General features: G+C 44.2%; 1 long non-coding RNA gene across 1 annotated transcript in view; it reads left to right on the forward strand.

Moving 5' to 3' along the window:
- LOC142827130 (uncharacterized) overlaps window positions 1-7,808 on the forward strand; it is a 59,061-nt gene extending 51,253 nt beyond the window's left edge. Inside the window, exon 3 of the long non-coding RNA XR_012901573.1 lies at window positions 5,045-7,808. This is a non-coding gene — a long non-coding RNA (uncharacterized LOC142827130). The remainder of the gene's footprint in view (window positions 1-5,044) is intronic.
- Window positions 7,809-13,258: the final 5,450 nt, after the last annotated feature.

Raw genomic sequence — 13,258 nt, forward strand, 5'->3', positions numbered from 1 at the left:
ATTAATATGAAATTGTGAATTCACCTTCGGTAGAAATTTTGGGTGCGAGCGTAGTATTATCCCTTGGTTGGTGAAGAGAGTGTACGGAGGATCAGCTGAAAGAGCTGCCAATTCTCTGACTCATCTGGCCAATGTTATGGCTAGAAGGAATATCACCTTCATGGTGAGAGTCTGAATGTCACATGTGGCTAGAGACTCGAAGGGTGGATACGTGAGAGTGTCCAAAACGAACTCAAGATTCCAGAGAATAGAAGGTTTTCTGTGTGGAGGTTGTAAGTTCATTAATCCCTTAAGGAAACGTTTAGTCATAGGGTAAGACATAATTGAAAACCCTTCAACTGATTGTCTGAATGCGGAAATCGCTGAAAGATGGACTTTAATGGATTAAAGACCCAGTTTAGACAGGTGCAGTTGGAGGGCATAGTTCAGAATGCAGTGGAGTGGGGTGGACATCGCATCGAACCCGTTGTCTGTACACCAGGAATGGAACCGATGCCATTTATAAAGGTAAGTCTTTCATGTGGAGTCACGCCTGCTGTGAAGTAATATATGTTTCACCTCTTGTGAACAAAGTGCCTCTGCGCTATGGAACCAAGTAGGAACTATGCCGTGAGATGCATTTGGTCGATGAACATCCCTGGTTGCATGAGCAGATCTGGCCATTTGGGTAGCGGATAAGGTGGTCAGCGAGACATTTGCAGAAGAAGAGGGAGCCAGGTCTGTCTGAGCCAGAAGGGCGCTATTAGTATCACCGTGGCCCTGTCGTTGATTATCTTCTCCAGCACACTGGGGAGAAGTGGAATAGGAGGGAAGGCATTAAGAAGATAGTGGTGAGCCCAGCTGATCAGGAACGCATCCCCCAGAGATTCGGGGCTCAGACTGGCTCTGGAACAGTATCTGGGACATTTGGTGTTGTGATGTGTGGCAAACAAGTCTATACTGAGGTACCCCCAGCGCTGGAATATGGAAAGGACCACTTCGTGATTGAGTTACCACTCATGTTGAAGAAACAGGTGACTGTTCAAGGCATCTGCAATGGAATTGTCTTTGCCAGGTAGGTATGATGCCATGAGAGTGATCTTGTGGTTGATACACCTGTTCCATAACTTCTTGGTTTCTGCACACAAGGACCTTGATCAGGCCCCTCCTTGTCAATTGATGTAGTACACTGGGGTGGTGTTGTCGGAGAAGACCTGGACACTCTGACCACAGATATTGGGAAAGAATATCTTGCATTCATTGAATACCTCCCTGAGTTCCAGAAGATTGATGTGCTGCAGGGCTTCTTGAGCATTCCATTGGCCTTGAGCGAATTCACCCTCGCAGTGGGCTCCCCATCCTAGGAGAGAGGTGTCTGAAGTAACTTAGACAGTGGGATGCAGATGGTGGAAGGGAACCCCCAAGAGCATGTTGGTCGGAGAATTCCAGCTCGCGAGGGATCATTTCACTGTCAGTGACAGTGTTACTAGCCTGTGTATGTTGCAATTGCCCAGACGATAGATGGACAGCAGCCAATGTTACAGACACCTGAGGCGTAGTTTGGCATTGCACTACATATATTGTCACTGCCATGTGTCCCAAGAGTTGGAGACAAGTAAGTATCGACACTCTTGGGCTGATGGACAGTGACTTTGTGAGGTTTTGAATATTGTGAAACCTTTCTGTAGGAAGATAGGCCCTGGCGGTCGTAGAGGCTAATCGTGCCCCAATGAACACGAGGGATTTTTGTGGTATGAGAGAAGACTTTCAATACAAGGCCCAGATCTGTGAATAAGTGTTGTGAAACCTGAGTGGCCGAAAGTGCACTCTCAAACAAGTGAGCCTCGATCAGGCAGTCGTCCAGGTATGGGAAGATCATGATGCCTTGACGATGAAGGTATGCTGCCACCACCGCAAGTGTCTTTGAAAACACTCTGGGTGTGGAGAAAAGGCCAAACGAGAGGACTTTGTACTGAAAGTGTTGCGTGCCCACGATGAACCTCAGAAAACATCTGTGTGCTGTGTGTATTGTCACATGGAAATACACATCTTGTAGAATGAGGGACGTGAACCAATCATCTTTGTTCAGGGTTGGAAATATAGAAGTTAGAGTCACCATCCTGAATTTCTGCTTCCTGAAGTACCGATTGAGATTGTGCAGGTCCAGTATCCGTCTCCATCCTCCCAATTTCTTCTCGGTGAGAAAATAGCGGGAGTAGAATCCCCTGCCCCAAAACTGATCGGATACTGCCTCCACCGCACCAATCTCTATGAGACAGAAAACCTCCTGCATTAGGAGATTCACGTGAAATGGGTCCCTGAAAAGGGATGGAGTTGGAGGGATGTTGGGGGGATGGGAAAGAAAAGGGTTGGAATATCCTGATGTTACTCTCTCTCAGCCCCAACGGTCTGTGGTGATGATAAACCATCTGTGCTGGTACGGTCTCAGTCAATGATGGAATAACTTCTGTGTTTCTGGGTCGTACGTTAAAGGAATGGTTCTCAGTCCCTCAATCACACCATCAAACTTGCTGTATGTTGTTCTGGGAATTAGGGTTTCGTCCGGTTTGTGGTCTTCGCTTTTGTTGACGTGGTCTGGAGCATTGTTGTTGCTGTTGTTGTTGTTGTCCGAACCTCGGTACTTCATACGAGAAGTGTCTCTGTCCGAAGTAGGGAGTATATCGTCTGCGACGATATGGAGGTGTATACATCCCTAACGTTTTCAGGGTAGTCCTAGAGTCCTTGCCCAAATGCAGAACTTGGTCTGTTTTCTCTGCGAATAGACTTTGCCTTTCAAAAGGCAGGTCTTCTACCTTAGATTGCAAGTCTTTAGGTACGGAGGCCATTTGTAGCCACGAAGAGAGTATCATAACTACTGATGTTGCCATGGCACGTGCCGCTGCATCGGCAATATCCAGGGAAATTTGTAAGGCCATTGTTGAGGCCGTATAGCCTTCCTGAACAACTGATTTTAAGCACTGCTGTTTCTCGTCAGGCAAGTTCTCTAAAACTGCTACCATCTTTGAATAATTATTGAAGGTATGGTTAGAGAGATCGGCCATATAGTTTGCCATTCTCAGTATAAGTGCGGCTGAAGAATAAACTTTCTGTCCAAAAAGATCTAAGCGTTTAGATTCCTTATCAGCCACAGCATTCATATGTTGTGATGTCTTAGATTTTTGCTGGGGTGCGTCCACAACAAATGAGTTTGATTGAGGATGCATGAAGAGAAATTCCATCTCTTCCGTGGGAACGAAATATTTCTTGTCCGTCCTCTTATGAGTGGGCTGAGCAGACGCCGGTGCCTGCCATATGTCATTGGCAATTTCTAGGATCGCATCGTCAAAGACTAATGCCTTTTTGGATTTTTGAAGATTCTTCAACAACTTGTGTTGTTTCTGTTGGACTTCTGCTACATGCAGGTCCTGTGATTCTGCTACCTTTTTAAAGAGTCTTGAAACTGGTGATTGTCATCTACTGGAGAAGAATTTCTAGGGAACACCACATCATCTGAAGAGGATGAAGTAGCAGAATGGTCCATTGGGGATTGTTCCTGCTGATGCTGTTCCGGTGTTACTAGTTGTGCTGACTAAGTGCACTTGAGGGCGAGGCACATTTCCAGCCGGCGTCGAGGGTCGAGTGGAAGCAGCTGATGGAGTAGGAACCCTGGAGCTGTTGTGGAAATGATACCGATAACGTTGTGGGGATCGGGAAGAAGAATGCCCAGAAGAGTACCCTCGCTCCTTATGGTAATCTCTATGGTGACGATGATGATCACGATGATAACGAGAAGATGAATATGCAGGTGAGCATCTTCGTCTGAACTCATGATGGTATCGAGGTGAAGATGAGCGTGTGGGTGACCTAGGTGAACGAGATCTGCATCTGGTGTACGAAGGTGATCCAGAATGTCTGTGGTAGTGATGCAGTGATGGTGAGTATCGTTGGTAGCATCTTCTCGAGGTATTAACTTCATGAGTCTCATGCCTGTGTGGCTCAGAGAAGGCAGAAGAAGGTGATCTTTGTGGATGAGGAACTAACTGCTCAGGGCTTGGTGGAAACTGAAACCCTGTGCCTGCTGAATGATCAGCGTCTGCATGCAGCACTAATTGATGTGAGCTGTGGGGGAAGCCCTGTTGCTGCAGTGCCCATGAGTACTCTGGGAGCCGGCACAGTACAGCCCTAGGGGTTGAGACACTAGTGTTCTGGCACTTGTCAGTTTCAGGCACTGGAGCCGGCACCGGCGAAGAGCTTGCTGAGAAGGCACTCAGCACTGGTGACAGTGCTGGAGTGAAGGGGTACCGAGCCTGCCCCAAAACCGTCGGTGCTATGCTTGGCACCGTAGCAGCCAGCCTCGAGGTGACTGGTGCCATAGTCTCTGGAACCGGGATGGACGGTGCCACATTAGCCAGCATGGAAGTGGATGAAGCCACTAGGAAGTGCTAGGAGCCAACATTGAGATAGTCGGTGCCACTGCTGCTGGCACCGATGTCAGGACCGCTTGGGCTGAAGTACTCGGTGCCGAGGGAGCATGAAGGTTCTGATGCCGATTCAGATCTCAGAGGCACCATCGTCGCCCAATCCGTCCCCCTGCTAGAGGTGGGGCTGGGCTCGGAAATACTGCAGCTGTTTGCATGCCGCTGTCCCTGATGGAGGTGCCCGGATGATTTCTGGTCCCTGCTCTTAGAAGAGACAGTCGGGGTGGCCGGTTTAATTCATTGAGATTGTCCATCCTGCGGCTGAAGCGCGCTGGTGCAGAGGAGCAGCTTCAGCTGCATTTCGCGGTCCCGTCTGGCTCTGCCAGTCAGTTTTTGGCAATGTGGGCATTTGTGAGGTACATGACCCAGGCATTTGACACAAAGTGAGTGTCCATTAGATGCTGGCATGGAGTCATGGCACTCAGAGCATTTCTTGAAGGCAGAGGAAGCTGGCATTTTGAAACTGAAGATAAGCGATTTTTTGGTTGTTTTTTTTTAAATGGGAAACTATTCAGAGAACTGTAACTAACTAACTTAATACCTAATTACTAATGGCTGACTAACTATTTACAGAATTCTTGTTTTAGCAGTTGAGGAGAAGGGAGTTGCTCCACCTGCGACTGTTGAACAGTAAGGAGGAAATGGCGGGAAGCCGGACTCAAAGCAAGCTAACAATCAGCACGAGCAGTACACGCCCCACACATGCGTGGTCCAGCTGGACCACAGCTGACGACTCTCTGACCTGTGGCGCCAGGACGAGACCAACACTTCAAGTGGAGCACCCATGGGGACATCACCAAAGAAGACCAGCATATTGACTATTTTTTTTGTTTTTTCTCCCACCCGTGGGCTATGTGTTGAGTTCCATGTGCACCCAAACTGCACTGCGGGCTGCAAAGAAATGGGCCACGGGCCGCATGTGGCCCATGGGCCGTGTGTTGAGTAGCCTTTAATTTTTCTGTGTAGAGATTTTTTTTCAGGATAATTTAAAGACATTTAGAAAAACAGACTAGACTTGATTAAGTTTTTAAGATATTCTGCTACAGGTTGGACCTCCCTGGGGTACCCTCAGGAATTGACCCATCTCAGACAAGGGTGTTTGCTGGATCAGGGGAGGTGTGTGTGTGGGTGGGAAACAGCCTTATGGCTGGGCTCCTCTCCCTAGCCTCTGGGCTCTGCTGCCCCGTCAGCTCTGGCTCTGTGGGCTCTGTTTCCCTGCTGAGTGTGGTAGTCCTCCAACAGCTCCACTAGCTTCCCTATTCACTGCCCCATGGGCTCCAGCTTTGCTACTTTGTGGAGTCTGCGGCCCCACTGGCTCTGGCAGCCCTGCCAGCTTTGCTGCTGCATGGGCTCTGCTGTCTGCCAGTTGGTGAGCTCCACTCCCAACTGCTGCCAATGTCTGCTGCTGGGGCTTTTTGATCCATCAACATCTGTGGTCCTACTGGACCACAGATGTTGATGAATCAGTGTCTGGGACCACAGAGGTTCAACCTATATTTTCACTGCTAATAATTTGACAGTGGAAGTGGAGGGAAAGTGAGGGTGCATCTACACAGTGGAGCTAGCTCAAAATAAACAATTTGAGCTATGCAAATTCAATCAGTGCGAGCTAATTTTGAAATAGCTTGGTCTACACAGCACCAAATTTTCAAAAAAAACGCTATTCTAAAACATTCCTTAGCCATCGTTTAATGAGGGTTACAGGGATGTCAGAATAGCGAGTCCGTTATTCTGAAATCTATTTCAAAATAATGAGCTAGTTCAAAAGACATGGAATAGCTATTTTGAGTTACCTCCAGTATCCCAAAATAGTGCTGCAGTCTAGACGTACCCTTAGAGAGCTGTGACACGGAGGATTAGTCACAGAAGTCTGAATTTGCAAGTCTTGAAAAAAACACCCATTGTAGACTTGGGTAAGTTAAGTATGCTTTTCTCCCTCTTGCTCCTTGTGTGTATTTTGATAATATATTTAAAATCTTTGAGGCTGTTTTGAAGATTAATTACATAGTGTGTTAAGAACTTTTAATGATTAATAAAGAGTTTGGATTTCTAAGAAAGGATAATACTATATTTCTGACACTCTTCAATAGTGTGTTAGCTGATTTGAAGAAACTGTATTGACTCAACCTAACAATTATGAAGGCTCAAACAAAATGTAAGTTGGACCTCCCTGGACTGGCACTTTCAGGACCTAACCAGTCTCAAATTAAGGAGTTTTCTGGACCAGGGGAGTTCAATTCTGGCTCCTCTGCTGACAGACTCCGGGCTTTTTTGGGGTCCATCGGCAGATCTGGCTGGGCTTCTCTCTGGACTCCATGCCTTTTGCTCAGTTCTACTGCTGGTCTGTCTCCACTCCTGGCCTTTGTCTGGGTTCTGTTGCTGGCCCTGGCTCATTGTCTCCAGCCACCTGTCTCCCTAAACCTGGCCCAGTGACTAGCCAGGTTCCACTGACAGTCCCAGCTGTTGGGCTCCATGCACTAGGCTGGGTTCCACTGTCAGCCCCAGCCCTGACCACCAGGCTACAGGCCCTCAACTGGTTTCTCCTGCCAGATACCCTGTTTCCAGGCTGCTGGGCTCTGCTGCCAGTCCAGCCTGGCTGCAGGACTCCCTGTCCTAGGCCGGCTCCACTGCTAGCCCCAAGCTCCTGGCTCCCCTGACAACCACTGCCACCCCAGACCCGCTCTCAACTGTTCCCCCAACCCCCTCACAGCTACTGGACTCCCAGCCATCAGGACTCTCTGGTCCTACCAGACCATGGATGTTGCAAGACCGGAGGTTCAACTTGTAGACAACATCTACTTATTCTAACTGGTCATAATGAAGCTCTTTTTCCTCAATTCAGATTGCAATAGAAAATCCTTTAGTCAAGTACCAATTCACGCTTGAGTCAAGCGTCCATCTCCTCTCCCCACTTCATTAGTTCCTAGAGTTTTGAGATAGATACTCTTTACATCAGGAGTTTCATGTTATTTCTTTCTTAAGGGTGTGAAAAAACAGATCTGAGATACTGAATGGGGTAACCAGAAAAAAGGACAGTACATCAAATTGCACTCCCAGTCAAATCATTGAGGTCAATGGGATTATATCATTGTGTGTGTGAGAGAGAATGTATTTCTATGTACTCATCTGTCATCTAGTCCAGGAAAATGATGCATTGCTGACAATGGCTGTCAGCAATGTGTCTCCACCCTGGGGGGCGGGGGACACATTCTATGCATTATACTCTTGACAAAATCATTTTCTTCACTGTATCACAAAAACCATGATAGACATGACATTCTAACATATGTATCTCATTTTCAGCACTGTATTGTATTACAGCTATAAATTAAAACCTAACTAAAAACCAGAGTTTCACAATTAATATAGCCAATACATAATTTAAGTAAAAGAGCTTGTATAAAGGAAGATGTTTTAATCTTTTATTCTCAGTGGCCACTTAGGCTATGTATAGACATATGCAAGAGAATACGCAAATGAGGCAAAAAGGTGAATATTGCCACACTTTGTTTGCATACTTAATTAGCTGCCATTTTTGGCAACGGGCTTTTGCGCAAAAAGGAGCCATCTACACGGCTCCTTTTTGTGCAAAACACCCCTCTGGTGCAAGAGTTGTTCTTCCTGAAAAAAAGCGGCAGAACGGCTATTGCTCAAGAGGGGTTTTGCAGAAAAAGGAGCCGTGTAGATAGCTCCTTTTTGTGCAAAAGCCTCTTGCACAAAAAATGGTGGCTCATTAACTATGCAAATGAGGCATGGTGATATTCACCCCTTTGCCTCATTTGCATATTCTCTTGCATAAGAGGGGGAAGTCTAGACATAGCCTTAATGTTTGACACCCTCCATTTAATAGTAGGGTCTTCATTTGACCATCATCAGCTGAGAAAAATGAAAGCAGAATTTGGCCCTTCCCTGCATCCCTCCTCTGCAGGTTTAAGAGAACTTTTAATAAAAAGAATATCACAGCTATAAGAAAATTCCCCTTGCTGCCATTGTACCTTTCTAATCAGTAAATTGGATAGAGAAGGTGCTGTACAGATTCAAATACAATGACAAACAGCACGCACTGTGCTCTGAATGATAAAACCTTCTGCTAGGTGGAAGCTGAATCATTACTGCAGCCATCTCTGTGCTCACTGAGAAAGCATGAAGACCAAGCTTATCTTCCCTGTGAAAACCACCATGTTGGGGGATACTGTTTCAACATGCTTGTCATTTGTTTTGGAGCAGAGCTATGAGACTAACCAGTTTTTCCTACCATCTTATCCCCATGATAGAAAACCATTTCAGCTACAGTGGATAAGGATAACTGACCATGGCTATGTAATATGATACACACATTTTTGTTTGTTTCATAAAACAGTTTCAGTTAAAAAAGGAAAAATAGTTTCCCATGAATCTCATATATACTCAAAATGATCCCAGCAGGATATCCTAGAGTAGATCTAGACAGCGGCACTATTTCGGGATACATCCTGTATCCCGAAATAGTATTTTCCACATCTTAACAGCATGCCCATTATTCAAAATGCAATTAAAATAACTGGTTTGCTATTCCAACGTTCTGGTAAACCTCGTTCCATGAAGATTCAGGGACTTGTCGGAATATCGGTCTATTTTGAAATTTAGTGCTATGTAGACAGCACCAACTTTTGAAACAAGCTATTTCAAAATATACTCAAAATAAGCTACACAATTTGTGTAGCTCAAATTGCATAGCTTATTTTGCGCTACAGGCACAGTGTAGATGCCGCCTTAATGGCCTGATGGTGCTTCTCATAAATGGCAGCAATACAATTATCACTGACTTCAAAATACAAACACTAACCAACTACTCCTCCCCCCACCTGCTGCCAATACACACACACACACACACAATATTTTTGGAGTATCTCAACACCTCCTCGTTGGGAATGTGAATCAATTTCCATTTAATGTCCATAAACCCACGAAGCAAAAGTTAGATGTCTGCAAGTCCCCAGGGCCTAATGAAATGCATCCTAGAATACTCAAGCTGATAGAGGAGGTATCTGGACCTTTAACTATCATCTTTGAAAAATCATTGAAGTTGGGAGAGATTCCAGAAGACTGGAATAGGGCAAATACAGTGCACTTCTATAAAAAGGGATATAAGAACAACCGAGGAAACTACAGATCAGTCAGTTTAACTTCTGTACCAGGAAAGATAATGGAACAAGTAATTGAGGGATTCATCTGCAAACATCTGGAAGAAAATAAGGGGAGAGGTAACAGCCAGCATGGATTTGTAAAGAACAAATCATGTCAAACCAATCTGATATCCTTCTTTGATAAGATAATGTGTCTTGTGGAAAAGGAAGAAGCAGTGGACATGGTATGCCTAAACTTTAGTAAGGCATTTGATACAGTCTCATACGATCTTCTTATCAATAAACTAAGCAAATACAAATTAGATGGGGCCACTATAAAGTGGGTGCATAACTGGCTGGATAACCATTCTCAGAGAGTAGTTATTAACAGTGATAGAAAAGTAGCCGTGTTAGTCTGGTGTAGCTGAAGCAAAATACAGGACTATGTAGCACTTTAAAGACTAACAAGATGGTTTATTAGATGATGAGCTTTCGTGGGCCAGACGCACTTCCTCAGATCATATAGTGGAAGAAAATAGTCACAATCATATATACCAAAAGATACAATTAAAAAAAAACCACATATGAAAAGGACAAATCAAATTTCAGAACTGAAGGGGATGTGCGGGGGGAGAGTGGGGGGAGAGGAAGGTAAATGTCTGTGAGCTAATGATATTAGAGGTGATAATTGGGGAAGATATCTTTGTAATGGGTAAGATAACTAGAGTCTTTGTTGAGACCCCCGCGCAAAGTGTCGAATTTTAGCATGAATAACAGTTCAGAGGATTCCTTTTCAAGTGCAGTTTTAAAAGGCTTTTGAAGCAGGATGCAGGTAATTAAGTCATTGAGACAATGTCCTTTGTGGTTGAAATGGCAAGAAACTGTTTTTTCTTTGTGATCCTGTCTAATATCTGTTTTGTGGGCAAGAAAACCAACAATAGAACACCACTTATCATCACCTACAACCCCCAACTTAAACCTGTCCAACACATTATCAATAAACGACAGCCTATACTGGAACAGGATACCAAACTCCAAGAGGCTCTGGGAGACAGACCCATAGTCTCCTATAGACAACTACCTAACCTCAAGATGATTCTTACCATCAATCATAGGACATTCCACACTAATACCAACCCTGGTACCTTCCCTTGAAACAAACCCCGTTGCCAACTTTGTCCATATATTCACTCTGCTGATACCATTATTGGACCTAACCAAGTGAGTTATAAGATCAAGAACACATATTCCTGCGCATCCAGAAATATAATTTATGCTATCATGTGCCGAAAGTGTCTGTCTGCTATGTACATTGGACAAACGTCTCAGACACTTTGCCAAAGAATTAATGCACACAAAACAGACATCAGACAGTTTCACAAAGAAAAAATAGTTTCTTGCAATTTCAACCAGAAAGGACATTGTCTCAACGACTTAATTTCCTGCATCCTGCTTCAAAAGCCTTTTAAAACTGCACTTGAAAAGGAATCCTCTGAACTGTTATTCATGCTAAAATTCGACACTTTGCACGGGGGTCTCAACAAAGACTCTAGTTATCTTACCCATTACAAAGATAGCTTCCCCAATTATCACCTCTAATATCATTAGCTCACAGACATTTACCTTCCTCTCCCCCCCCCCCCCGCATCCCCCTTCAGTTCTGAAATTTGATTTGTCCTTTTCATATGTGTTCTTTTTTTTTTTAATTGTATCCTTTGGTATATATGGTTGTGACTATTTTCTTCCACTATTTGATCTGAGGAAGTGGGTCTGGCCCACGAAAGCTCATCATCTAATAAACCATCTTGTTAGTCTTTAAAGTGCTACATAGTCCTGTATTTTGCTTTAGTTATTAACAGTTCACAATCATGCTGGTAGGGCATAACAAATGGGGCTCCACTAGGGTCTGTTTTGGGACCAGTTCTGTTCAATATCTTCATCAATGATTTAGATATTGGTGTAGAGGGTACACTTATCAAGTTTGCAGATGATACCAAGCTGGGAGGGGTTGCAACTGCTTTGGAGGATAGGATCATAATTCAAAATTATCTGGACAAACCAGAGCAAAGCTGGAAGATGATGGGAGTAAGGCTGGAAGCAGGGTAGGATGTGGGCTGGAGCTGTGGAAGAACAACTCAGGAGAAGGGCTTGGAAAGACAAGCATGGGGTGCAAAGCACCTGTGAGCATATGCATTAAGCAGACAGTGAGCTCTTACTCCTGCTGCTTGGTTTAAGAAAAAGCCTGCTGGTTTCCTCAACTAATCAGACAGGGTGGTCCATCAGGCAGCCTAGCTGACTCATTTGGACATCAGATGTACTGTACAGGAACAGCTGAGGGCCTCTTCCCTGACATAATGTCCTTGCAACATGAAGCAAGGAAATCTGAAAGGTTGGAAAAGTTTGTGTTCTTTAAGTTTAAAAAAAATCGTAATATTAGCAAGTACAGCAACCAAATTCCTGTTCATTATATTAATTTTTCTTTCTTACTTTCTTTCTGTCCTGTGCTTTAACACCTGGACTTGTAACCTTTATAATTAAGTCTATCAGACTTTAATGTGTTTTGGTTGCTAATTAGCTAGATATATTACAATCTCTGAAAGAAACAGATATCTAGAATTAGATGTGAGGCTGCTGTCAGTGAATGCAACTATGATTTTAATTTAAATGGTGTAATTGTGGAGGGAGATACAATGTAAATTATGTGAGCTACCCAACTAAAAAGATGCTTTGGTGGATTTAAGTAATGCAGCAGAGAAATAAGGTTTTAAAAGGTTTAAAATGTCCTAAGTGGAAACATTAATTGTTATAACGTTATAGGAATAAAAGGAATGAGAGTTTGTATGGGGGTTGGTGTTGTTTGGAGAAAGAATGTGCTACATCTGCCTGAACAACAGAGATGTAAGGTGTCAGCTTGGAGTAAAAGTTTTTTTTTTTCATTTCATAGGTGTTTATGACATGAATACAATATAATGCTCCTCAAAGTGTGAAGAAAATTATACTGTGTTAAAGCTCCAGAAAAAAACATTTGTTTTTGAATCAATTGAGTTATATAGTAGGAGAAAAGGACTAGGTAAGTTGTTTCTGTTGTAAAACCCAAATAATCATCAATGCCTAGTTGGAATAAGTGACTGCTGTCAACTGGGGGAAACTATTTTGTAGGGTGAAATATGTGTACTCTCACATTAGGCATTTAACCTTCTTTTCAGAAGCCTGTGTGGATAGAAATGTCTACCCATGGTGCGGATATCTGCAGATAGACATTGGGATCCACAGAGCTCTAATTCCAAGAGCCACTGTGGCCAACGGAGAGGAGCCTAGTCCCATTGCTCCTGGGAGCCAGCACCCATTGCTGGCAGCTCCTCCTGCTGTCCCTAGCTCCTATCTGTTGGTTGCAGTGGCTCTTGGGAGTAGAGCTCTGTGGATCCCAAAGTCTGTCTATGGATATCTGCATCCACAGGTGGACATTTCTATCTGTGCGGGATTCTACTTCTTTTAGCTGGGATCTTAAAATAAAATAAGGTTATTTAAGGTCAATAGGCCCATTAAGATAATGGTAAGAGGTTGAGACACCTAACATGAAGCTGCCCCACCCCAGAGGATCTTGGGAATGCTGAATTGAACTTGCAATTCCTCAGGATGCATTGGCATCCCTCCTATCATCCCACCCTGCTAAAAAAATTATTAATAAATTTCCAG

Source organism: Pelodiscus sinensis, chromosome 2 (genome assembly GCF_049634645.1).
Source record: "Pelodiscus sinensis isolate JC-2024 chromosome 2, ASM4963464v1, whole genome shotgun sequence".
NCBI lineage: Eukaryota > Metazoa > Chordata > Testudines > Trionychidae > Pelodiscus > Pelodiscus sinensis.